At 46.6% G+C, this 27833-nt stretch overlaps 1 protein-coding gene across 1 annotated transcript in view; it reads left to right on the top strand.

Moving 5' to 3' along the window:
• The window catches only part of NEGR1 (neuronal growth regulator 1), a 285381-nt gene that overhangs the window by 72024 nt on the left and 185524 nt on the right, over nucleotides 1-27833 (top strand). The gene's annotated exons all lie outside the window — the stretch shown is intronic.

Below are 27833 nucleotides of genomic sequence, written 5' to 3'. Positions count from 1 at the left end.
CTTAATACATTATCTATGACTTCGGTTTCCTTAAAACCTCTAATTGATATGACAGTTCTCACAAAAATTTAGTCCTGATCTGAGAATTATTTCAATCTTAATATGAAAAGGCAGCTCTTTTTGCCTAAGGGTTTTATTTATATGTCACCTTTGCATAATTGCAATGTCATGGGGCCTCTTCCTCTCTCAGCGACTTCCCTTTTCAAAGCATCGTTGGAGGCAGTCACAGCCTTTACAATGCGAGGTCAAGTTGCGAAGTCCTTCGGATAACTTCTCCTGGCGCGTCGTATCAAGGCATTTGCTGCTTTTGCTCGTTATTTGTGCGCAAAGGGACACGGCTCGCCATGCTGCAGCGCGACCCGGGAGTCCTGCAGACGTCCTGCATCCAACGCCGCGACTGAAGAGCCGTGTGCCTTTGGACATGGCGGGGAGAAAGAAAGTTTCATGAAGGATTTGAATCCTCATGGAAGCTGAAAGCAAACAGAATTGCACTGGCAACCATGGAATAATAATGATTTGAGAAACTTTAATTAAATATATAAATTGGGGAAAGATCTGCCTAGTGCGGGAAGAGGAATGTCAGCTACTGAACAAAGAATTAGCTCAAATGCCAAATCTTATCCCATCTTCAGAAAATACCTAGCAAAGGCCTTGTCCACAACAAAAGACTTTACATAAAATGTTAAAACAATTATTCTGACGGGAGACAAAAAAAAAGATAAAATATTTGATAAAATGTCAGTTTCTTAAAGGTCTTCAGACAAATTGATCACTGGAGACCGGTGAGTTCAATGTTAGGGGCCAGTGATGAGGAGAGCTGGACGGGCAGCTTATAACTAGAGTCAATCGAAATTACATATTTTTTCATAAGGTTTTCATTAAAAGAATTGATTATAAACTTCCAGCAATAGGTTACCAAAATTGTATGTGTGTATACATGCATGTGTTTATATACATATATAAAAGTATACACAGAAATTACATTTCCGGCCTACTTTTTTCTTTAAGTGGATCCGGGACCCTCGGAGGTGTGTACGCGGAAGGTTCTGCAGAAAACGTCAACGCACCAAGTTGGAGAATCTACAGAGAATTTAATCACTGTTGTGCGCGTGGGGCAGCTCCCGAACACTTGCCATTCTGTGAATATTCATTATTTTCTGTCTTCTTTCTCCAGGCCATTAATGATGATCAAAACCCAAATGTCTAAACAGCATTCCCTTTGACAGAAGAACCCATTCTTTTAACTGTTTCTCACTGGTCAGGTTTCTCATCATTTTTGCTTTCCTCCAGGTTCTTTTTAGCTCATTTTCCTGGCGCGCGGTGATGCCGGGGCAGCGCAGGCGTCAGCCGGCTGCAGCTGGCAGAGACGCACGTCTGCCCGTGGTCTGCCCGGCCAGAAATTCATGGCTGGATTCCAGGATAACCAAATTATTGAAACATATTGGCGTTTTTTGTAATGGGGACTCAGACTGTCGTATAGTCTTTGACTTCTCTTACGGTACTGCAATACACGTGCAACAAAAAATCGGTAGGAGCCTTCCCTCTCATTCATAACAAAACAACAGCAAAACTGGACGGGGTCTTTGTTCGTAGGCAGGAGAAATGACACTCAAACCAAACCGCACTCTGGATCACAAGGGGAAACCAGGAACGTCTTCTAAACTGGTCTTATTGGTGCTCTCACGCTTGCTCAACATAATTGTGGGGTTTTGGTGAACATGAGCCGCCTCCTGTCCTGTCCTGGGAAGGGTGAGTGGGGAAGGAGGGGGCAGCTGGTGGATGTCATTCCGAAAGCTGGAGCAAGTGAAGGGCAGTGAGTCAGAAGACAGAAAAAGATGGACATAAACATAAACGAGTTGAATGACAGTTGGAGGGAAGGTACTTGTATCTCATCTTCATTTCTATTAATCTGCTTTTTCTTCTGTAATTTATATAGTCAGTCTCTATAGCTTTACACTATTATTTCGATACTGATTTTAGCCTATAAACTTACCTGTCTGAAGTTTTTGTATCCCTTTATGGAGCTGTGAACCACCTTTCAAAATACCTGATATTCAGTCATCAGGCATGGCTAAATATTTTAATATTGGGAACTAATTAACATTGTACAAGGGATTTTTCAGTAGTGAATGCTGGTGGTTTGTTCATTCTCCACTCTTTAAAATTATTTTTTTTTTCAAAGTACCAAACAAGTCTGGATAAACCAGTTACCAATACAGACACATACCAGTAACAGTTCAGAAGACCATCAATTTTGCTAAAATGCCATATGCCTAGTCTGCTCGTCCTTGCAATCCTCTCTCGCTTTCATCAAAAATCATTTGAGCTGAGCTTGTTTGGGATATTTACTGATGGATGGACTTGACTTTTTTGAAGGAGGAATCGCTGTAAGTCATCCCTTCATGGAAGCTAATGTAGTTGTGAGAGGTTGATATTTTTGACCTTTATCCTTAATGTATGTAAAAATCCTTCTCCTCTTCTCTGTGCACCTTCCCTTTCCCCTCGAGCCGAGGAAGCTGCTCACGGCAGGGGCCGTCCGTGGGCGTTCTCCTCTTCTGGCCCCTGTTGGTCTTTTAGTGGAGACTACAGGCTGGATGAGAGGAACACGAGATGACAATCCAATGTTACGAAGGACTGTGACGTTAGAGGAAACTCTATGTGTTAGTGAAGTTAAAAAGAAAAACTCCTTCTAATTTTACTATTTCTTGTAATATATTTTTGTGTGATGTCAGGTCATGCACAAAGGGAAACCTCATCCAAAATGCTAAAATTTTATATGAAATCCAATAGAAAGGTTAAGAAGGGGTCACAGGTGTAAGAAAGGCAGGGATTGTTTTTGCGAGGGAGAAAAGCCGTTTCCATCAGAGGTGACACGACAAGGGAGTGGCTGGACAAAGAGGCTCCAGCAAAGGCTTGTAGAACATCTCTTGTCACACAGACAAAAGGACAAACTGATTCCTACTGGATTAGTGACTAGAAGGGGAGCCAAACATTTAACCAGGGCTAATGACACTGAGTAATTTTACCAAAAAGGAAAGAAATAAACTAGTCAGACAATCCCTTTAGGTGTAGCATAAGGAGACGTAAACAGAGGCAGGACATGTGGGAAGGATTTGAGGCGCCTCGGACAGACTGAACCCTGGAGTACCCAACCAACGGGAAACAGGGGAGGGAAAATTCATCCGGGATTAGGGAATAAAAAGGTGTGTTTCAAGAACCGAAAGTGGGCCTGCTTGCTAGGTCACCCGCTCTTGCAAGAACGTGAATAAAAATGTGCTTCACAGAGGATTCTGCCTGAGCCCGTTTCATTCGGACCGGAACTTATTTCTCACACAGGCATATCTAAAAATAGCTTGTTCCCTGATTGCCTTTGGCTGGACTCCATTAACCTCAGCAATATTAATTTTTTTCTTTGAAATTTTCAGTTCATTTCTAAGCTTTTTATCAGCTTTCTAAAGAAAGAAACCAGTAAGAATAGCGTAAGTGTTCTGACTAGTAGTGGTAAGAGTAGTGTATTAATTTTCAAAAAAGCCCAGGATGGAAATAAGAGATCAGCACAGCAGCCGGACAGAGGGACGTTCGCGGGTGAAAGAGGCGGGTGTCACTGCCGGGGTCCCCTCCTCCAGCAAGCGCAGGGCTCACAGCGGTGCCCGTAGCTCGGGCCGGTAAAGAGACTGTCCCAGCCAAGGTCACTGGTATTTTGCTCTCAGTGTCAGGCTTTGATTTATCTTCCGCTGCAATATTACTTGAAGCCGGGATTGTAAACAATAATTACATCCCGTCCCCTTGGCCAGCGTCACGGAACTCTGTGCATATCGGCGTCTTGCAGATCCTTCAGCCATTTTTGCTCCACCTCCCATAGCTTTCCATAGTTTGTTTTGTAATTTAAAAAAATGATTGATAACACTACCTTTGTACCTTGTTTTTTGTATCTTGGAGGTGGATTACATCCAAGGTCACCCTAGCACTGAAGACTTCATTCTGAGGGTATTTTCCTTTTCTGTTTTACCACTGGTCGTCTTAATCTGTTTTCTATTAAACCAAGGTGTGCTCCCTCTATTGTTGCTTTTTTTTGGTATAGGTATTAAACTGCTGCTGGAAAAATAAGAACATTCAAACATCAATGTAGAAATGTGTACGCTTTGTTTGTTCTCTCATCCGCAAACACAATACGTGTGTTATTTTTGTTCTAATTCTCACTTCGCTTCTATTAAGGAACAATTTAAGTACTATTGCTTTATGTTGCTGCCAATTTTCATGGCATTTAAAAAAAAAAACAAACAGGTGCAGAACCTTGCAGGAGCCATCACAGTTGGCTCGTGGTTTAAATAAGCTACATGCAGACTCTGTGTACTTCAGGAAATTTTGCCAGTACTCTTAGAAACTCAGAGCGTCGTCCTTCCGCCATATGGGGAACCTTTCCTATTGCACTGTTGTCTTTCTGCTGTGATCACACCGTGCTGGATTTGAGCTAATAGTGAATGTGCGAGAGCGCTGATTTTCTGGTATTAAATTTGCAGTGAACGGCAAATGGGATACTTTCACACCTCTTCCCTGTTTCAGGGATACATTTTACCAAGTAAGGCTGGTTTCTTACAAAATGGGGTCCTGTGTCCTCTGCCTCTCTTTTTCCCACTCCATGAAACATTCTCAGGTTCTTCCTTATGATCCTCTTTACCCTCCTTTCCATCAGACTTGTCAGCTGGGAGGAGGTGCAGGGACCAGGAGGTGCTGGAACCAGGAGGTGCTGGAACCAGGAGGTGCTGGGACCAGGAGGTGCTGGAATCAGGAGGTGCTGGAATCAGGAGATGCTGGAATCAGGAGGTGCTGGGATCAGGAGATGCTGGAATCGGGAGATGCTGGAATCAGGAGGTGCTGGGATCAGGAGATGCTGGAATCGGGAGATGCAGGGACCAGGAAGTGCTGGGACCAGGAGGTGCTGTGACCAGGAGGTGCTGGAATCAGGAGGTGCTGGGATCAGGAGGTGCTGGAATCAGGAGGTGCTGGGATCAGGAGATGCTGGAATCAGGAGGTGCTGGAATCAGGAGGTGCTGGGATCAGGAGGTGCTGGGATCAGGAGATGCTGGAATCGGGAGATGCAGGGACCAGGAAGTGCTGGGACCAGGAGGTGCTGGGACCAGGAGGTGCTGTGACCAGGAGGTGCTGGGATCAGGAGGTGCTGGGATCAGGAGATGCTGGGACCAGCCTGGAGCTGTTGGGTTTTCGGGAAGCCTGACCATGTTTGCAGCTAGGTGCCCTCTGTCCAAAGGAGGTGGCGGAGGCTGAGTTGCTCCTGCCTTTTGCATTTTGGAAGCATCGATAGGGTCTGTCTTCTCATTTTCATGGAGTTCTTTTTGTCGAACCTCCCACCCTTCAGCGGGATTTGAGGCAAACGGGCCAGTGGGTTCAAAGGCAACCAAGAGGGACGGGCAAATGGGTCCCGCACAATGACCTACGCCTGGCTGTGTCGGGAAACAGGGTGGAAAGGAGTTCTACAGTCAGTTTGTGGGAACACGATGAAAAAAAATCTGTTTCTGTGGAAACTGGGAAAGTTGCAGCATTTCTCTGAGTTTCAGATCTGTGTTGCAAATTCTTCTGCTCGCGGGATCATGCTTTTCCTTGGTCCACAGCTGTGCACAGTGGGATTTGTGCCAGTTCATGGAAAGAAGAAACGCAGGTCTGACAGTCACTGGATTTGGCTTTTATCCGAAGCCAAGCCACACAGTCCTCCATTTCCATTCCTTAAAACAGAGAGAAAATGGGTTTCTCATCTGAACGCGAAGCACCTGAAGAAAGGTTCTTCTCAGAGCGATAATGTTTCCGTTGTCCGGAGGAGTGGCAGGCCCTAACCCGCTGACACGGTGCTTCCGCAGCCTGAGATGCGCTGCTAACCTGCACCGATTGCTGGTAATTACTGCTCTTCTGATTCGTTTACTGATATTGGATTTATAAGACAGTTTGTCTTTGGTCCCCATAATGAATTGTAAACGGATGCCGATGTCTTTTGGAAAAGATGTGAGGTTACTAATTATATTTAGCCAGTGAATTGAAATTACTGGAGTGTCTGTTTGGGACCAGTTTGGCAAGTTGCTGATTTGGAAGTAATGAGAAATGTGTATTACTGCATTTATTTTTTTTTTTTAAATTATTGCATTACAAAGAGAAGTTGTTACAGGATAAGTTGTTGTTATGCAGGGAAAAAATGAACGTGACAGCAGTATTGCAAGCTTAGTGATTGGTATAGATTAGAGGAAATGAAAAATGATAGGATGCAGAGTAGCAATTCAAACATTTGACAGTTTTTATAATAAAAAAGCAGTTCATCTTATATTGGAAGTCTCTAGTACAAGTTTTAAAAGTTCTGGAAGCAAGCCAGGCGGCGTCCTCAAACAGGAGCGAAGTGTCCCATTTGTTTGGACAAGGAGAGCCATGAAGTGCCAGGCGGATGCTGAAGGGTCTGTAACCCCCCGCTGGGGATGGCATTCCCGTAGCGCTAGATGGACAGGCCTGGGCTGGGGTTGATGGGGAAAGGGCACGGCATTCCGAGATGCAGACAAAGGGCTGCTGCGAGGGGTGTTTTAATTCCCACTGAAATTACTGTTGGCCAGTTTGGGTCCCTGCCCTTCCACGGAGGCCGGGACCACGCGATCCCTGCTGCTGGGCACGGGGCTCAGCTGGTTGGGGTACGGGGCTCACGGGCACGGGGCTCAGCTGGTTGGGGTACGGGGCTCACGGGTACAGGGCTGGCGGCGAGCCTTCGGGGAGCACGGCTGCTCCGGCCCTGCCCTCGGAGCAGACGCCGTCTCCCACTCACGTCTCTCCCCCCTGAGTTTCGCCATCAGCCATAAAACTGTCACAGTCGAGAGAAAAGGACTGGATTTGTGGAGTGAGAGGGGTGTAAGACGCCCCAAGCCGGTGCCGGTGGGACGGCAGAAGCAGCATCTTCCCGCGTCTGGACCAGCCCCAGCCCCGGGGAGCGGAGCCGGGGGGGTTGTGTGTGGTGGGCAGGTGTTAATTAAGACACCATGGCTAATGAGACTGGAACGGGGGCCCGGAAAGGCCAGGTGTGGATTTGGTCTTGCTCAGCTTTTCTGGATAAGTGAATGTTTGGGAGCGTGACCAAAACGCTGTCGATATGTTTTGTTGTTGTTTCTATGCTGAAAGAAAAATATCATCTAAGTGCAAAAATTGACTCCCGTAAGTCATAGCGTGATTCCCATAGAGATTTTTCAAGGTGGGTTTGATCAGGCCATCCAATCCTGATCAAATAAAACCTGATGTAATTTAGGTTAAATATATATGACTAATGAATAATATTTTACATGCTCACATGGAAAAGTTCCTCTACAATTCGTGGGTTTAAATCACCATGCCAAAGGCCCGAATAGATTGCAAGTTTTGAAACATCACAGCTTGCTCTCGGATCATTCATAACCACAGAATAAGTGTGGAATGCATTTTCTGGTTTGAAATAGTTGCCTCGTTAGCCACAGAGTCACTGAAGTATTTTGGATTAAATCCCATGGAGGAATTAAAGATTTAACCCAGAGTGATATGAAAAATCACATTTATTTTGCCCAACTTGTTTTTAATATAGTTAGCTAAATGGCTTTCCTTTGGTGTTAGATGTGGTCAAATACTACTCTGAGCGTTTCAAACTACTCGATTTTTAAATAAAGTACTCTTGACTGAAAATATGTCTTTTTTGTGTTATACAAACCCAAGAAAAAACTGCCTGAGTCCAGTTAATGGAGAGCAAAGTTTGGATCCGTCATAGCTGTTCCTTGTGGAGTTCCTATTGCAGCGTTCGGGTTATCTCCTCGGGGAACAAAGGCGTCCCTGTGACCGGCGTGTCCCCCCGACAGCCCGGCCAGCGGAACAGCAGCGACCTTTGATGTTGTGAGTCACCGATCACTGCGTGCCAGCCCCTCCTGAGAGCTAACGGAGGCTTGACAAGTTCATCTCTTATACCCTTCTTCTTAAAGGGTGTCTAAACCATTTTCTTTTGTCTTTGTGCTGCGTTTGGATAGATCTGATGGTTCAAAACTGTCTGAAATTTCTTTCTCATGAAGGCACACGGCTGTTAGATTTTTTATGTTCTTAGACGATTCCTTTAGAAAAGTCTTCCTCACCTTCAAGAGGTACAATGGATGGCATGTGTATCTCAATTTGGGAAGTCATCCTCAAAAAAGGAGAAGGGCAGACAGAAAAACATAAGCGTACGAGGAACTTGCACAAGTCTTTGGAAAAGAAAACGCCTTATTTGATTTTACACCAAACATGCCTTTAGTCTCAAAGTTGGAAACACACAAAGAGATTGTTGGTGGCTGGGCAGAAATCCCCGTGATGGTGGCAGGCCAGGGTTTGAAAGAAAAGTGATGAAAATATGATAGCCCAGGTCCTGGTAGAGGTGTGGGTACGAGGGGTTGGAAGCAGGCTTAGAGAAAGGCTGGCTGGAAAATAGGGGTTTAGATGTTATTGGCTTTAGATATTATTTGATGACTGTTCTTTCAAAAGAGAAAAACAACAGGCAAAGAGAAAAACAAGCCCAATGCAACGGCACAATAGGAAACCGGGTTCACCAGATTTATAAGAATTTCATCTATTTACATGGGGGCTGCGCAGGCGAAGGCAGTTATTTCCTCCAGCACTGCACCGTCCTGTTACGAACCCCTGAATCCTGGAAAGGGCAGCCTGCAATTCGTTAACAGCTGTGGGAATTCGGGGTGATTGCTTCTGTTTAATTGCAGTGAGAGAACATGCTCAGGCCTGGCCCGAACACAGGGCACCTTATGCTAATGACATACGTTAGAAACATAATTTAAAACATAACTGATGTATTATTGACCATAAGATCAGACTCAAAGTCAGATTTGATTTTTTTCTTCATCATTTTGCTGCTGGGGCAAATTAGCCTCCTGGGAGGTTTAATTTGGGTCCCTTTGGCATCCTGGACTCCGGCAGCAGAAATGGGGTGCCTCAGTGCCATGTCGTGTGAATTTTGGGTGACAGAAAGTCACACGAAGAAAGTCTTTCTTCTTCTCCACCAAACGTAAGAGAAGATATCCTATTGATAACTTTGTCTTGCTTTGTGCCTGCTCGCCAGTAAATTTAAAAAGCAGGGCCGTAACATAGCAGGGGGCACGTCCTTAGCAGCGGGCAACTGGAAATGGTTTGCTCTGGACCATACAAATTGTTTTTCTATGCAGGAATTGCTTTTTTTTGAAGTAGCCGATAGGGGAAAAGGTGTTACGTTCTCACACGCGCACCACTGTTTTGGTTTGTATAAAAGTGTTTATCAGGTTGTATTTCGGTGTTTTCTGTCCTAGGGACAGAGTTGCCTCCTGATATAAAATTAATGGTCTTTTCCTCACTTAGCATTTCCTCATTGCTATCGATTACTCGCCGTGAGCGAGATGATGAATCTGGCGCTCTTGCCCTGCTGTCAGGAGCGCAGAGGAGTGTTTCCCTCTGCCATGAGAAGACAGCCGAGTCTCCATTGCGCACAATCAGAAGTTTAAAAATAAAAGAGCGCATTCCTTGGTTTTCAGGAAATCGGGAATCAAAACGCACGTGTGTTGTGCGGGACACTCACCCCCCTCGTACTGCAGTGTCTGCCCGCCAGCGGCTCTTAGAGCCAACGACTCTACAGTACATAATTTTGGGTAATATTTTAGTTAAAGAATATTAAATTAGTCTTTATGTTTGATCTCCGGAGTGAGGAAGAGCCAATTAATGGACAGGATTGTCAGTGCAATCCTCCCAGAACCGGAGCTTTGTCAGTTCCAAGCTAATGAACGCAGGAAGTGCATCCCTGCTGCATTGTATCGTTCATTAGAATTATTTTCTTTTCGCTAATAATTGTAATTATTTATCAAAGCTATTTACTTGTGCTGTGCAGAAGTGCGCAGGCAATCGGCTAATTACTTCAGACCGTCAGCCAGAGAGAAGGGAAAGGGCTCAGGGGGGCTGGGTTCCCCTTCCCGGTAATCTGTGGAGTTCTGCTCCGTTCCGCGAAATGCCTGGCACGTGCCGTCTGCGGGCGATGCTGGCCTGAGAGCGCGCTGCTGCCGCGGTGCTGACCACGTGGTCCTGGGTTAGACACCTGTGATTTCAGAGCCTTTGGAAGGTGGGGGCTCGTGGCTGGCTGGTTCGGCATCCCGGGCTCTGCAGGCCTTCTCCCACTGCCCTGCGGCGAGACCCATCCCAGCTGGCGTCAGTCAGGTCCTCACACCGGCGTTGCTGGGTCTCGTTAAACCCACCACGACGCCGGATATTCTGCCAGGAGCCGTGGAAATATAAACTGCTAATTGGTGTCAGAAGCGCAGAATAAATCCCGGCTGTTGTGGTCTCTGCCGTGGTGGCTTCGGAACAGAATTGCCGTGATTTCTCTCAGAGACTTTCTCGGGACAAGAGCTCAGGTTTAGGTGTTGCGTTTCCACATCTGAGGCATAATTCAACTTTTCTTGACTTTCTGAAACTCCTGCTGATCGTCTGAAAAGACTTGCCAGTCTTTTAAAATTGTTTGATAATTTCTCCCTACCAAATTGCTCCCTGACAGTATCATAGAATCGTAGGGTTGGAAAGGGCCTCTGGAAATCATCTAGTCCCACCCCCAACTATGGCCAGCTGAAAGAAAAAAAGATTAATTTGCGCAAAGATAATTTTCAAAGGCGGTGATAATTTACCCCGTCTCTTCCAGGTCTGGCTGGAAATCAGATTGTCAGCTGCCATCAAGATGCAAAGTCCTCCGGCTGTAAAGCTCATGTGCTGGAATTTGTGCTTTTGGAATCAAAGCTTTGCAGTGCTAGAAATGTCACTCTAAACTCCTCTTTCTTGATATTTTCTTTAGGAAAGAATTCCATTCAAACAGAAATGTTCCAGAGAACAAAAATGAAATGTCATCTTTTATATCTCTTAAAGCCTTATATTGTGAGGATGTGCTACGGTCAGTGTAACCCTTTAGACTGAGAAAGTTTCTGAACGTCAAGAATTTTACCATGGAACATTGTATATTGTCTTCTGTAAATGTCACTCTCTGTGCGCTCATGCTGGACTGAAAGTGGAAATATGAACTCACATGAAAACGCCTGCGTATTGATATTTCATTTGATGTTCGTAGTAATTATAATCGGGATTAATTCATTCAGTCTGAGCGCAGATACTGTCCACTGTGGGAATTCTAAATCACTGATTTTTGAGTGTGAGGTCGAACTTAGCGATGCCGTACTGCTTCAGGAAAATGCAGAAAGGGGGCGAAGGTTTCGCTTAAAGAGGGGGAAGGACATCCCCAGTCCCAGCATCGGGAAGGACATCCCCAGTCCCAGTAAGGGGACCACGAGCACTTCCAGCGCCACGTCCCAGCACAGGGTGCATCCTCCTCCCCCCACCCTCCGTTGCTCATTAGCGCCGTTTGGACCTCGCAAACTCGCCCCAGCCCTCCAGGCTCCGGGACCTGCCGCCCAGACCGCCTGTCTCTGGCCCCGAGGAAGAGGGCAAAGAGAACGAAAGGAGCGCAGCCTCCTCCTCCGGCAGGGCAGGAGCCTGGGAAAATGTTTTGGCTCTGCAGAAAACGCTCTTTTCCGTTGATTACCCGGCAGAGGCTGCGCTCCCAGCCGGGGCGTGCAGATGTAGATGTCTGTGGGAGGTTACGAGAACATTTTCTTAGCGGGTCTGCACTTTGGAAAGAAATCAGGAAAATGTTGTATGGCACAAAACTCTTCCTGCTTGAGTCCCGGCTGATGGGTTGCATCTTCATGGCTTTCTGTGAGTGTCTTGGGAAAAAAGAAGGACTGAATACGAAATACAGCCATTACATGAGAAATATCAATTTTGCAAGGGCTAGAAAGCAGCATTAAGCTATAATTAAAAAATTATTGGAAACCTCCACAAGGCTCCAATTGGATTTAATTAATGCAGCTCTTCCTCCATCCGAAAGGCAGTAGTCATTACAGTGGCATTTCAGAGGTTGCACAAATCTGGATTTTACCTGTTTTGAATGCTAGATGTAATTATGATTTTCTCTTATCCATCCCGCTTGTCTTAGCAGAAGTTAAAATTCTGCAAAACTGGACTTTATGGTGGGTTCAGCGTTACTCGTTCTTGCTCTAGCCTAAAGATGTCAAGGAATAAAGTTTTAAAGCATTACGCACAAAAGTTTTTCTGCTTAAAAACAGGCGGCTACACAACTTGTGCTGGTCTGAATATTAATTAAAAAAAAGAAAATGGGCTGTCGAAGCCAAGAATTAAAAAGCACTGTTGATTAGCTTCATCGTTAGCAATCAGTGTGTGTTATTTCACTGTCAGACCTCTTTCTTCTAGACTTTCAGAAACTGTTTAACAATTAGAAAAGATGGAAAGAGTTTTGAAGCACTGAAATAGATGAAATATAGAATATTATAGAATATATATATACATATGAAATATAATGAAATAGAACCGGGGAGTCCAGTATGTTTTAATAAAAAAAAATAATCCTTTACACAGGAAGTGTTTCTTGGAACTGTGGCTTTTCTTTCCCTATGCTATTCCTTTGCAGATTTTGTTTTAAAATGGGTGCGTTAGGAATAGTTTGCATTCAGCTGGGCTCACTTTGGTGTAACACAGAGTGTCAGTAATCCAGGGCCGCTACTTGCTGTCATTTTATTCCTGTCTAGATTCTAAATTACAAGAAAAACACTTTTCAATTCAGCATGTTTTTTTAACTCTGGCAAACTAACCCTAGCTGTAATTTTTTTTCCTAAGTAAAACCGTATCAGCATAATAAGAATTTGCAGGACGTTCACTCTGCACTGAATAGGTTGATGTATCTCCGTGTAATCAGGAAAAGATTTAAAACTTTGCAAAGTGATATTCTCTCGTCAGCTAACGGGTGTGCGGCACTCGCCTTCTCCCCGAGCTCTGTGCGCCTGGGACAGGTCCCCTCGCAGCCTGTGGTGGATGGGGACGCGCCAGCCGTGCCTTGGCGTGAGCAGAGCCTGGTTGGGCAGGACCCATCTGCAGCGTGTTCCCAGCAAAGCCAATGCAGCTGTTCGACGGTGCCTTCCTCTTGGGTCCGGTCTTGTTCAACATATTCGTCGGAGACCTGGGCGAGGGGACAGAACGCACCCTCAGCACGTTTGCTGGTGACACAAAGCTGGGAGGGGTGGCTGACACACCAGAAGGCCGTGCCACCGTTCAGCAAGACCTGGACAAAATGGAGAATTAGGTGGAGAGGACCCTCATGGAGTTCAACAAGGGCAAGTGGAAGGTGCTGCACCTGGGGAGGAATAACCCCGTGCACTGGTACAGGTTGGGGCTGACCTGCTGGAGAGCAGCTCTGCAGAGAGGGACCTGGGAGTCCTGGTGGACAACAGGTTGCCCGTGAGCCAGCAGCGTGCCCTTGTGGCCAAGAAGGCCGATGATCTCCTGGGGTGCATTAAAAAGAGCATGGCCAGCAGGTCCAGGGAGGTCATCCTCCAACTCCGCTCTGCCCTGGGGAGGCCACATCTGCAGGGCTGTGTCCAGCTCTGGGCCCCCCAGTTCCAGAAGGACAGGGAACTGCTGGAGAGAGTCCAGCAGAGGCTACAGAGATGATGAAGGGACTGGAGTATCTCTGTGCTGGGCAAGGCGGAGAGCCCTGGGGCTGTTCTGCTGGAGAAGAGCAGGCTGAGAGGGATCTCATCGATGCTCAGCAAGAGCTAAAGGGCGGGGGGCAAGAGGATGGGGCCAGGCTCTTCTCAGCGGTGCCCGGGGACAGGACAAGGGGCAACGGGCACAAACTGGAACACGGGAAATTCCATCTCAACATGAGGAGGAACTTTCCTGTGAGGGTGCCAGAGCCCTGGCACAGGCTGCCCAGAGAGGTGTGGAGTCTCCGTCTCTGGAGACATCCCAACCCCGCCTGGACGCGTTCCTGTGCCACCTGCTCTGGGTGACCCTGCTCTGGCAGGGGGCTGGACTGGGTGATCTCCAGAGGGCCCTTCTAACCCCTGCCAGCCTGGGATTCTGTGATTCCACACAGAAATTCCTTTGATAAGAAAATATTTATTGTTTTATTGCATTTATTGTTACCACATAAAGAACATCAATAAGCAGCCCTCAGATTATACTTCCCAACATAATAACAACAGATGTATGTTATTGCCAGCCTCCAGGCACGGGTATAGTCTTTCCTAATTGGCAAACCTGAACTACTGGAAGTTCATCTGAGGTTGGTAACAGCCAGCAAAGGTTTTCAGTTTTTCCCAAGTATTGGTATTTTCCAAGCCCGGCACTGCTGGTGTTTCCAGTAATTTTTATGAGCCTGTGTAATTAATTTGTAAGTATTTTGGTGCTTCAGTGAAGGTTTTATTGTCGTTGTGGTAAAACCCTGCTCTATTAGGAAGGGGGAGGTCTTTCTGCGGTAACTTGGTGAGGGGAGAAGATCCCCGAGCCCGGCCATGCCGGCGCTGGGCTGCGGCAGCGGAGGAGGCACCTCCTTCACCACTGGGCTGGGAAACAGCGTTTTCCAGATAAACGTAGTAGGATAGAAGCACTGCGTGACTAATGATGAATGTTGTGTCAATAGTTGTATCCACGTCTTTGTGTTTAATAGGCTTTGATGGACTTTTCTTCCATTAATTTGTCTAATTGCTTTTCAAATCCATTTATGTGTTTGGCTCCCACAGCATCCTGTGGTAATGAGTTCCACAGTTTAATTATACACTAAGTGAAAAAATACTTTCTTTTCTTTGTTTTGCACCTACCGTCTAATTCTTTTCCGACAACCTTTTGTTCCTGCATTTTGAGAAACAACAAATAATTGTTTGCCGTTTCGCGCTTTTGCTGCTATACATGATTTTCTGTACGTCCGCTACACCGTCCTCTCTTTCCCAAATTGAATAGTGCTTTATTTTATCTTCCTTTGAATAGAACCTCCGCCAATTAGTTAACCATTCTTGTCAAATTTTTCACACCTTTTCTAGGTCTTCTAAATCCTTTTTGAGTTGGGATGCCAGATACGCACACCATGGCGCTCTCGTGGATTTTTATTGGCATAGTGACATTTTCTATCGTCATCGGTGCCCTTCTGTATAATTCCTGCCCATACCTTCCCTTTCCTTTTCCTCTCCTGAGCACTAAGCTGATGTTTAAAAGGACCTATAAAGACTCCGTTGTCCGGGGAAGGTTTCTGAGCGCCGCTGTCTAACGCGGTGACCTTTGGCGTTGTGTGTGTTGTTGGTTCTGGCTCCCCCGCCCTGGCCTTTCCTCGCATTTACCCGGTGCGTCGGGTTCCTCGTGCCCTCGCAGCGGTGCTCCGTGCCACCAGGCTGGGCTGGAGCTCTCGCGGCTGCGTCACCGTTGTATTGCTCCAAAGAGTTGAGCATCGCCAATGAATTCGGTCATCTCCTTCTGTACCCTCGTCAGCCTGGGATACGGTTGAGGAGATGTCGGTGTCAGCCCTTGGAGACGCCACTGCCCTGAGGAAGAGCTATGTCTCTTCCCCATTAACCCCGCTTCTCAGTACGTCTCCTCGGTCGGTGCCTCACCAGCGCCCACCTGTTTGCCCAGTAGGGCAGTCACGCGAATGGTCTGTGTGACTGCTTCGGGAGCCGTTCCGAATGTTTTGTATTGCACCCTCCGCCTTCCATTCCCCTAATTCTGAGGCCAACTTAAGTGCCAGGTAACAAATCAGCAATTTCGTATCTGATTTCCTTCAGAAGGCGGTGTTTCAGTATTTCTGTCATACACACAATGGCGTTTGCAGGCTTTCACTGGGATGTCTAGATGGTTTTTTCAAAATGCGTAACTTGTTGCTGCCGAGTGTGTAAGTCTGTCACTGTTGGGTCTGGCATCCTTCAGCAGCGCGGTTGCTCTACTGCTGGGAGACGTCCTTCCCCGCCGAGCTCAGGGGTCGCAGGTGACGTCCCCACAGCGGCTGAGGCCATGGGGGTGTCCTCCTGGTCTCCGTACTAGTACATCTTCACTGCTCCGTTACCTTACTGGATAAATGGATCAGGCCTCTTCATTAGAGACCATACCTGGTGGAAATACTCTTGCTGTCTGAATTTAGGTGTATGACTAAATTAGACTTGTGTTTAAGTAGAGGGTCCTGTAGCCTGAGATAAGCAGCATCTAAAGCACGGAGAAGCGTGGTCAAAACGTGTGCCAGCTTCCCTTCCCCAGCGTTACACGGGTTTGCTGTGTTACACCCGGGGAACGCACGCGGGCCTGAGGACCTGGCGAAGGGGCTCTAGCGTTGGGCGCACTGGCAGCGCGTACAGGTCACAAGCTGGATACCTGCTCTCAAAAGATGAAGCGTTTCACATCCAATAACGAATAATACTTTGTAATGCTTCAAACTGTGTGGGGTTTCGAAGCAATAATGGAAAAATGTATTTTCAGTAGCCGTATGGGAGGAAAACAGTGGGACTGTGGCACGAGAGGTGGTGTCTGGGGGGAAGGGGAGAGGAAGGGCAGTCTGGCGCTGGTGTCGGGGGGTCCCCATCCCTCCCTCCCTCCCGCACAGCTCCGCTCCTCCAGCCGCTCCTCCTCCTCCTCCGTCAGGATGGCATCTGGTTGGGTTTGCTTCCTGCTGTAACAACGATTATTGATAAGTTGTGTGAGGGTCGGTCACGACTATCTCAGCTTCCCGGCGAGCCGCTTTGTCGCGGGTCTTGGCTCCATGGCTGGAACCAAACAAATCCTCATTATCTGCCTTGTGTGCTGAGAACAAGCGGCAGAGTCAGCTGTGAGAGTGTGTGCAATGTCACAAGACGTTTTTTATCTAGATAAATATAACCTGCATGTTTATCAGTGCAAATCCACTCTTTTCCTATGTTTAGCAGGTGATTGTCTTCCTCGGTGAAACGGGACCCAAGGGAAGAAAAAAACCTGTGAGGGTCATTTTAGGGGAAAAGGCTTGAAGGGAGTGATCGGGGGAGGCAAACAGCTGGAGGCAGCGGGGGCTGTATAGGGGGGTGCCCAGGCTACTGCTGCGGGGGGGCAGCAGCCAGCCCCCTTCCCGGCCCACCCCTCGGAAAGAGACGGGAAGGATGGTTCTGAGACCCACCTCTGCTCAACGGGATCATAATCCTTCAGTTAGGCAGTTCTCCAGCAGGTGCTCCTCGGGAGGTGAAAGTATTTCTTTTCTTTTTTTTTTTTTTTTTTTTTTTTACAGAAAATCCTGCCTTTTGTCACGGGGAAACAGATCATGAGAATGATTATTTGCTAACAGAATAAACTCTCTCTGTGTCCATACATATATATACCCACACAGATAAAATAAAAGCCATCTATTGTAAGAAATACAAGTGATGCAGCATCTTTAACAGAAATTTATCCTTCCTGATCACAAAGAAATTAAGATCAGGTCACCTAAAATGGTGGGATTTCTGCCAAAGCCCTTTAAACGCAGTGTGTTGTCCCTAATGCGCAGGCAGGGTCAGTGTGTGGCTCTTAGGCAGTAAGCGCTAAGAGGTGAGAGCTGCCTCTTACGACTGATAAATATTGAAATTACTGTAATGAGACTCATAATGAAGTAATTGGCGGTTTTCTTTCTTCCTGTCCTGCTTAGATGAAGAGTACTTTGGAGAGTCTCCTGTCCATTTTCTAGGGTTAGCGGATGGAGCGGAAAACCAGAAGTCCCAGAGCGTGGGCTCCGAGGCTCTGCATCCAGTTACAACATTTCAGCATGATGAGCTTCAGAGTATTTATTTTTTTCGAGAAATGTCAACGTTTCTGAAACTGAGTTACGTTTTTAATTTGATGAACTTTCTGCATAATGATAATTGTGAGTACGGTTGAAAATTCTCATTGCCTTAATGAGTCACCAAGATGGACATGATTATCTTAGGAAACCATGTAGTCCCTTACTTTAACTCAGGGATGCCTTTTAGCTTATTTGTTCTTGTACCCGTTCTCTCTTACTCATCCATTACATCTTCAGACATTCCTTGCGCTTGTGCATCGCCAAAATAATGTGAAACAAAGCAATCAGTGTTGTTCGGGTTCCAGATTGCGCTTCGAACGCGAAGGGCAGTGGGGCAGAAGCGACTGTGTCTGCCCCTGGCTGGAGCGAGCCCTCCCCCTGCCCTCCCTCTCCTGGTCCTTCGGGATGCTCCTGGCTGCAGTGCAGCTCCCGGGAGGTGGCTCTGGAAGAGCGGGTGGGAGGGTCCTGCACAGCCCCCTTTATCCCATTTTTTAATTCTTTCGTGAGCTGGAGCACCTCTCGGTTTCACAGCGCAACCGTGGGTGTCTCCAGTTCTGCAGGGCCGCTGTAAGCAAAGAGTTAACTGGATTAACTCCTAACTATAGACAACTGTAGATAAAAAGTTTATTAAAACAGACTGTAAATGGTGCAAATCTCTCATTACATGTTCCCAGGCAAGCAGCAATACGTCGGCTTACCTCCTGAAGATCAGAGGCTAAGTTAGAGGGTAATTATGTTTTGCATCCAAATGTAATAAGCTTCTACCGTTGGGGAGGGTGCAGATGGCCGCGCTGTGTGAAAAAGCCAACCAGTTTTAGTGGAAACGCTCGGATTTACCTACATGTCCTATCAGCTAACCTTAGTTGAAAGCTTGAGCTTTTTATCTCGTTACCAAGCTGGTTTCATGAAATAAAGCAAATGACAGCCACGGCTTCACCGTGAGTGCCGATGGCTGGAGTCTGCACGGCACTTCTGGCACCCGCACCGCTAAAAAAAACTACTTTAGGTTGTCTTTCCCCCCTATTTTTATTTTGTGGTTTTCATAATTCTTTTTCATTCGAGCCAAACTGGAGATAGCACACTTTGAGGGAGAACCGGAGGCAGGGCAAGGCAATACTACCCAGAGCTGCCGTTTTCTTCCCGTCCTTTCTTCTCCCCACAGCACAGAGAGACGGTGGCAGACGGGCAGGTCGTTTCCAGCTCTTTGCCTTGAATCTGAGGTTACAAAAGAATGTTGAGATTTGTAAGGCTCATATAGTAAAAAATGATTAGTAGAGTAAACCCCATTCTACAACCTAGTGAATATAGGGTAAAATCTTGTCTCGTCATACCTGCAGAGGGACGGAGTATCCCTCTGCACTGTTTCTAATCTCTATTTTAATCCTTTGCTACAGCTTGATCCTAATGAGATTAGAGACTTAAAATGATTCAGTATTACAGTATTTAACATACGAGACAGCTTCTGTAACCATGGTTTCATTGGCATGCCTTTTTCATGGGAAGAGGAACTTTCTTTTCAATAGGGATACATATGTTTGTCAGGAAATTCTGATAAAGCCTGAATCTCATCTTGTCTATATTAGTGTAAAAACAACGTAAATCCGTTAACAAAACGAGCAGAGTTTTTGTATTCCCGTGGCATTTTGAAGGACTCTTTGGTCCCTAGCGAAGGCTGAGAAGCGTTATTCAGATGGGTATTGCAAAACTAGCGTATCTATTGTCACTGGGGGTTTTAGGTGTTCCGTGTCATTTCTCAAGACAATTAAGCAGTGTGTGGAGATGTGCTGGAATTTGGAAGTGTTTTGGTGAAACGCAAGTCTCAAGTACCAAATGCAGGTGAGGGCAGGAGTGAGGATCGGAGCGCTGGCCCTCTTCTGCTGCGGGCTCTCTCTCGGAAGATGGGGAAGAACATCACCCAGTACCGAGGTATCATCATCTGCCCTTCGGTGATTAAAGCGGTTTACAATCCAGGTAGGTGGGTTTAGCCCAGGATTGCAAGGCAAGCAGAAAGAATACCATTTTCAAAAAGTCCCATCGACTTACGAGGTAAAGGCATGAGCGCATGAGAACGTTGGCTGTCGGCGCCGGGGGGAGAGGGGCCCCGTGCCCGGCTGCCTGCTCCCGCGCTCACGGAAATCAGTGCGTTGTACCTTTTGTAGGGATGGCATTTTGCTCGTCGTCTTTTATTCTTTTGTGTTAATGGAATTGCCATTTCCACATTTAATGCATATTTTTACAACCAGAAAAGCTCTTCTGGTCATTTCAAAATAACTTTATTTTTGCTTTGCTGCCGCAGAGGAGAGAAACATTGCAACTTCTTCCCTTCTGAATGGAAGATCAAGTCCTAGTGAAATTGTCTTTTATATTGTTTTCAGCTGTTTACATACAGTCTATATGGCACAACATAATAGCCTGTTTATCAGCTTGGGAAGCAGGAGGGAGAACAGAGAACACATTTATCTTGCCGAATTTAGACCGGCAAACTGAAGAAGCTATTTCAACCGTATGGGAGAAGGTTTAAAAGCACTGCAGAAGATAGGCGAGCAATTATTTTCCAGCACAGGCAAAAGTACTTCATCCCATCAGATTACGTGAGACAAGCAGAACCTGCTGTGGGCTTGTAAAAGCTTAGCTAAGCTTGTTAAGGACAAGGATAGCGCTTTTGCCAAAATCTTAAGTAAATATGGCTGAAGCTGCAGAGCTCAGCGAAGGAGCATCCGGTAAAAGCTCCCCGGCTGCTCTGCGCCGCGGCCCCTGTGCAAACAAAGGCTCCTGGTCTATGGACCTCGTGAGCCTGCGCACGTCTCCACGGGGCAGTTCTGCCTGATATGCGAAGTGCCCGCTTGATTTGTACTGTTCTGATAACTAAGTTTTAATACGTGAATTCATTGAAAGGGAAAAATATATTTTTTCTGTGTTGGAGTAATCTTTGGCAGTGGCTATCCATGGATGGTGGTAGGTCATTAACTCAGACTTGGGGGTTTCCCTTAATATTTCAGACCTTTCAGGTGCGCTAACTGCAGTTGGAGCCTGCTCTAATAATTAGAAACGTGTCAGGTTTCATAGAGGTTTGTAGTATATGCATTTTCAATTAGTGAAAGAAATACTGGTTAAAATGGCAAAAAAACCCCAACCCAACCAAACCAAAAATGCAATATACTGTATATGTAAGCTTGAGCTGGAAAATCAGCAGATGTAGTTAAGTGAAGCAGAATGAGAAACGCCCGAGAGACACAAAAGCAGAAGAAAAGGGTACGTGCGAGTGCGCTGGCGTGGCTGTGGGCGGCGTTGACCCCGTGTTGGCGCGGTGCCGTGGTACCTGCTGCTGCTGGCGGCTGACTCAGGACATGGAAAGCTGAACTCGCCAGCTGTCCGATCACTGCACGCGCTGAGCCACTTCTGGGATGTGCTCAACAGCACCAGGGAGTTCGGGCTATCGCCTTCACAGAAGTCCACCCGGGCATTTTACTGGGGCTGGGGTGTATTTACTTACTGTAGCAGTATTTTCAGGCTGCAGCTGATGCCTTTTTCCTGGTTCTTTTCAATCGATTTATTTCTTGAGGAATGTTTAAATGAAAAATACATACGCTTGAACGTAAAACTAAAACCAACCGAAATATTTCTCCTGTGAAGGATCCCTATCGAGTCCCAGCACCGGGTATTTGGGTGTCTGGCTGCTGCAGTCCTGGGGGCTGCCCCGTGGTCCCAGCTTGGGAGGATGCTGTGAGAAGGGCACCCAAAGGCATCATCCTCTCCAGTAACCACCGCCACAGCCAGCTGCTGCTCTTCCCTCCTGTCCCATGGGGGGCACGGCTGCCACCGTCCTCAGGTCAACCATAAATCATCTGAAGGCAGCAAATTTTCTTTCCCTCTTGTTGAAGGAAATATCTGATTACCTGTAGATTAAAATCTGTGTTGTAGTTCTGTAGTTACTGCTGTTGGCCCCTGTTTGGAAGATTTCGTCTGTCAAACGAAGTGTCAGGAGGCATCATTTTTCCCCCCTTACTATCCACAGAGTTCACATGGCTGTGGTTGGTACCTGAGAAGTTAAAGAAACTTTACATGGCCGTTCTCTTAATTTTCTCTACGTCTCTCATGTCATTTTTTCTCTAGAAAACAGAATTTCACTTGGCTAAGCTAAAATACCCCTTATTATCTAGGTTGTTGTCCCACTACGGCTGCATATCACTTCATATAGATTATTGCTTCTCTTTAGAAGGCTTTCTAAATTGTTTTTAATCTCCAGCAATTGCACTTAAAAACTATTAAGGACTAATCTCCCTGGAGATTTCAGGACTCCCAACTCCTGTTGGCTTGTGCCTCTCCACATGAAGTGTTTATTTCTTTGTAGCGCAGCATAATTTAAGAACAACAACAGATTCTGAAATACTTACATGTAGGCATTTTCTGAAGACGAAAATGTATAACAAAGACGGATCATCCGTGTAGCTGACAACTTTCTATTCCTAAAGCATATATTAGAAGAAGAGAACACGGTAGATCTGGCCAGAGCTGTCAGATGCTGTAGTCTTTGTTAATGAATTTTTCATCACTGACATGTCAACCAAACATTAAGGCCAGATTTCTGAAATAATTAGTTGCGGTAGCTCTCTGGCGCACTTCAGGGCGCTCTCTTGCGTTCTCCTTGTGGTTCCTGGGGCAGTGCTGCTCTCCTGCCCGCGCCTGTTTCTCAGAACTTGTGCCATGCCACCGCCGTCCTGCTGCCGGGGCTCTCCAGCGCTATTGAAGGCCATGGCTGCCTCAGCAGGGCCTGGGGCACGTAGGAGAGGAGCCGGGGAGCAGAACAGCTTGCCCGAAGCATCCAGTGTCCGCAGTACACCTCTTTCAGGTGCTGTACTTTGGGTGGCTGCGGCGCTCTTGCCCCGTAGCTGGTGGAGCGCAGAGCTTGCCACCCTCCGGCATCTTGTCCAGCTTAGTTCCTTCTGGAAGGGCCGCGGTGCTCCACGGCCGCTCTGTGGCCTGAGCCAAGAGATGACAAAGAGCCAGCCTCCAGCAGATCCTCTTGAGTTCACCCCTGGTCCAGACTAGACATCTGTGTTGGCACACGTAAAATGTACCATGAACTATTGTCGTGGAATTGATTTACGGACTTTAAGCCTTGAAGAAACTGTTAAAGATCAGGTAATCTTATGTGCCGCGAAATCTGACTGCGGAGTTTTTGTATCCACTCCATAACTTTTTCAGCTGGAACATATCTTCTGGAAAAGAAATCTATCTTTACCTGAAGACTCACATGTGACACAGGAAACCTAGGATGAACTTGACCAGTGTTAATTTAAACTGAGTCTGTCCTGAAATTTCAGTCACTGGATCTCTGTATATTTTGGTAAAGAGTCATCTCCTTTCAAAAATATTTTCCCTCAAGTGAGTACTTCTTAGGTCAGGTTATATCAGCCCATTCTAATGACAGGTTGGGTAAAAGCTGACACATCCTTTTTCGATAGGAGATCGTAGGATTGCTTTTATCAGCGTGATATCACCTCACCTTAGTAGTCCATCCAAATGCACCTAATAAAAAACATGGATTAAGGGAAGAAAAGTTAAGATAGAACAAAAATATTAATGATAAGCTGGAAGATTTAAGGCTCTGGAACTTAGTTTTTAGCCTTAAACAAAAGACAATAAAAAAATCTACCTTGATGTGGTGTGGTGACGGTCCTGAGTGGGAGACCAGGACCTCTGAGTGCTTGGCTGGCGTGGGCAGCAGGAGAGAAGTTGAGGTGTAGCATCCATTCCTACTGGAGTGGGTACTGCACACTTTTTTTTTCTTTCGCGCTGCAAATATTAAATGATAAATTACATCCTTGTGATAACAACTATGAGATAACTCAATGGAAAAATTAGGATGGTGTGCAGGTATTCGAGGCTCTGGAAGGAGGGGGTAAAGGCGGGCGGTTTCCTGCAGACTCCTGTTCTTGGTGTCGGTGAGGCACGGTGGGAAAACCGAGCGGGTTGTTTGAGGGTGTCGTGTGTGAGCTCTTCCCAAAGCCGTTTCGGGCTCCCCAAAGAACACAGTCTCTAAAATGTAGAAGGGGAGGTAAAGGTAAAGGCAGGGAGCAGGCAGTGAGATCGTGTGCATTCGTCTTCGTTAGGAATGAGTGGTTCTGAGGTGGTCTTTTCTAGCTACTGAGAAATCTTCAGCGGTTGGAGACAGAAACTCTAGATGCCTTATGCTATAGGGGCTATACTTAGGCTGTTGGAGATTAATTTGATTACCTAATCTAATCGACTTGTTTGCATAGCTACCTAATTTCTCCTATTCTATTAGCATTAGAATAAGAGAATAAATTATGTATAAATAAAAAATGATGTTCGAATAAAACGAAGCCAGTAACTATTCTTCCCCAGTGATCATAAACGATTAAAAAGTTAGTGACACGTGTTGCTGTTTTTCCATCCAAGGACTATCTAACATACCTTTACAATCTATTTCAATTCTGGTTCATGTATTATATTAGTTAATTATAAAGCCTTTTTGTTAATTCACTTTATCTTTAAAGGCTTGTGACTTTACAATTTTAATTAAATTTCATTTCATATATTACATTCATTAATATATTCCTTTAAAAGAATTTACAATTCATTGTCTTTATCCACTTTACAGTTAAAAATGTTACTGTAGTTTGTATCTCAAAAACAAGCAGCTGCTGCCTCTCCAAGCAACACTAAAAAGACACTGAAAAACCTCCAACCTTATCTCCACATTTCTTTTTACTCCTCATATCCTAATCCGTGCTTCCAGAGTTGTCAGTGACTCAACAAAAGAGTTTCTTCATGGCAGCATCCCTGACCTCGCTAATTCTTCCCATTACCATAAGCTGGAGAACATTTGGTAGAGCTGTCAGTAGTCATGCAGCGATGGGAGGCTCGTGTTTTTTCCAAGCAAAGAATTTATTTAGAGGATTACTTCCAAAGTCTGCTTTCTTCCTGAAACAGTAGTGACTATTTTCAAACCAGGAACATTCATGGGAAGCTCTGCTGTGTCGGGGGTGGCTGTACATTTGGGCAGGCCCTTACTAGGACTCTATTTGCATTATTAATGTGGTTTTAGCAACTGATGTATAAAGAGCAAGCTGAGAATATTTAGCACAATTACCATTCAAATGAGAGTTACAAAATTTCAGCATCTGGTAGTATTGCCAATGGCCAGCTAAAGACCTCCCACTGAGGCAAATCTGTGCAGACAACCAGAATTCTTTAGGTGGGAAATTAAGTAGAAAAGAAAGGATGTGCACGTCTTACGTTGGGTGTAAAAATAGTTATCAGAAAGAAGGGATGTGCAAGTCTCACATTGGGTATAGAAACAAATATCAGAAAGAAAGGATGTGCGGGTCTCGTGTTGGGTATAGAAATAGATACCAGCATTTATAGGTAAATTTAAATACAGAAGGCTCTGTGGCTAGATGAAAATATTCTGGTTTTAACTCAGAATTTCAGGTGCAAAGAAAAAAGGAAGCCAACACAGTTGTTCTAGTTTGTCGAAGGGATGCAGGAAACCTCTCTACGCATGGTCCCTGTAGATCAGTTATGCCAAATGGAAAGGCTGATTGACGTCTTTGGAAAATAAAGGAAGTATGAACTACAGAACACAATTAACACCTCCAAATCCCCTTTGAGACTGCCTCTGTGTGTCCGTTTTACTGAGGGAGTGTGGAGTGTGAGCTCCCGAGTTACAGACCAGGCCACGGTGCAGTATTACGGTCGGGTTCTGTTCTTGCCAGCGGTGGGGTACGGGCGTGCGGAGCGCCAGGGCTGAGACACCACTGCGCAGGTTTGCCCTCAGAAGCACAGTGGAGACCGGCACATTTGTATCCCCGTACTGGAGGAGCACTGGGGATGATGGATTCCCCGTGGCCGTTGGAGGAGCGGGGCTCGGCTCGCTGCCGCCGTCGCCGTCCCCTCTCCCCGGGCTCGGGCAGGCCCTGGGGCCACAGCCCTGCGGGAGCCTCTCCCACGCTGGGTCCCTCGATCCCGCCAGGATCCCGGCTGGAGCAGGGACCCCGCTGCCCACCTTGGGATGTTGAGGGCTCTGCCACAACCAGCCATCCCCCTCTGCGCCGCAGGACTTGCGCTTAGCCTGTACCTCCCCACCAGCTCGTTTGTTCTGATGGTCTGGGGTGAGCCGCTATACTGAGAGGTGGGGAAGAGTCTTGTGTCCACGAGAGACATGGGACTCATTTCTCTTCCAATGCTGGGGAAAACCGCACTTTTAGCAGACTCCAGTGTCGGAATTTGTGCCAGTGTTTCCTTTACAGCCGGCTCTGGGGTGCGGGTTTCAAGGTCTCAGTGTTTCCAGCTCCCCAGGTGCGGGGACGAGGAGGAGCGAGACCCGGGCGCTGGCCCCAAGCTGCCGACGGGATTATTTCACACCGTGAACGGCACATCCCACAGAAATGAGACAGTTTGCTGAGGAGTTCTCTCTCTCTCTTTCTCTAATGGCTGCCACCCTGAGCACTCCTCGCCCCGGTGCCGGAGCCCTGAGCCCTTCCCTTCCTCCCGCAGCCGCAGCGCTCGCAGGGTCCCACGTTGGCTGTCCCTGCGGGGAGTGCACGGCTCCCTGTGGGGGAATGGGCTGGGGACGGTCCTTGTCTATGTTATATTGGTGTCGGGATCAACATTGGTTCTTTAGTGTCATTAATGTTAATTATCTAGTCTTATTCTGTTAAACCTGTTTACATTTCAACCCTCGGGTTTCCTTGTTTTTTCTTGATTCCCCTTCCCGGGTGGGCAGGGGTCATCAGGTGAGAGAGTATTTGTCTAAATGACAGTGAACCATTGTGGGTTTCTCAAACCATAACATCTTGCTTTGTCTTTATGTCTCTGGTGATGTGTAAAACCTCCCGGTCCCACTCCACGTCTGGCTGCTGTGCGTTTCTCTCACCAACCTGCGCTGAGCTGCGGAGCCGAGGGCCACGGGGTCCTTCTCCGCTATCCCGACGAGGGAGGCAGACACCGGTCTCGGTGATGGAAACTGGGGCAGAGGGGTGCGTGATTCTGGGAAAATACATTCAGCAAACAGAACCACTTTAAGGTAGTCCTTTTAAAGAAAATATTCACTTTCTTGTCAGTTCTGATTATCTCGGCGTATAAACAAATGTCGATGTCGTGTTAGACACACACATTGCCTTAGGTTGCAGCGCTGAAAGCCTCAGAAGATAATTGAATTCCAACAGTGGCATCAATTTGATCAGTGCTCTAAATGGACATTCAAATTAGCGTCTTTCCTAACATAGAATAATTATGCCAGAAATAAGAGATGAGATGCTGGCGAGTATTTGCATCATATTTTCAGCCTAAAGGGCAAAGCTTTTGTAATGCTAATATTCTACCGTGTTGAGTTTGTAAAGATTTTGTTTCTTACAGGTTTTGGGTATCGATGTGCAATTCCCTGGCAGTGAACGCTCAGCAGATCCCAGCTGAGGATCCCACCCCGTCGGCGGAGGGAGCACTGTGCTGATTTACACCGCTGACAACCTGTTTTCTGGTTTCTTACATTTCCACTGGATCTTTTATTTCTGAAAAGCCACAAGAGCTTCCTAAGTTATTTTTCTTTCACATATCTAAGTAGGTAACACTTTCATCATTGTACTTCAGAATATAATATCTGTGTTCCCCCCTGTATTCGTATGACTGGATTGCCCAGAGAAGCTGTGGCTGCCCCATCCCTGGAGGGGTTCAAGGCCAGGTTGGACGGGGCTTGGAGCAACCTGGGCTGGTGGGAGGTGTCCCTGCCCAGGGCAGGGGGTGCCACTGGGTGGCCTTTAAGGTCCCTTCCAGCCCAAACCATGCTGTGATTGTATGATCCTCTGATGCTGCAGAGGAGGATCTACACCCCTGTAGTGTAGGTTCTGCTAACGTATGCTCATACTTGCCCTGGTCTGGGTCTCGTTGAGGCTGAGGACCACCATGCAGACAGGGATGACCCGGTCTTCAACACTTCTACATCCCTGTTCCGAGTTCCTGTCCCCGTGGGAGTGCAGTAAAATGCCCAGATTTAGGTTTTGACGGCAGCAGCTATGTCAGACACCCTGCGCGGTCTGCTCGTCCTCTTCACGGGCCTGTAGGGTCTGTGGGGTTTAGGGACGGCAGTTAACGTTAAAGCCTTTCAAGGGAGAATAATACGAAGAAGTCATCTCAAATG

The sequence above is a fragment of the Larus michahellis genome, chromosome 8, assembly GCF_964199755.1.
Source record: "Larus michahellis chromosome 8, bLarMic1.1, whole genome shotgun sequence".
Classification (NCBI taxonomy): Eukaryota; Metazoa; Chordata; class Aves; order Charadriiformes; family Laridae; genus Larus; species Larus michahellis.
Note: the sequence above shows the minus strand (reverse complement) of the source record. Positions and strands in the feature narration are given on the sequence as shown.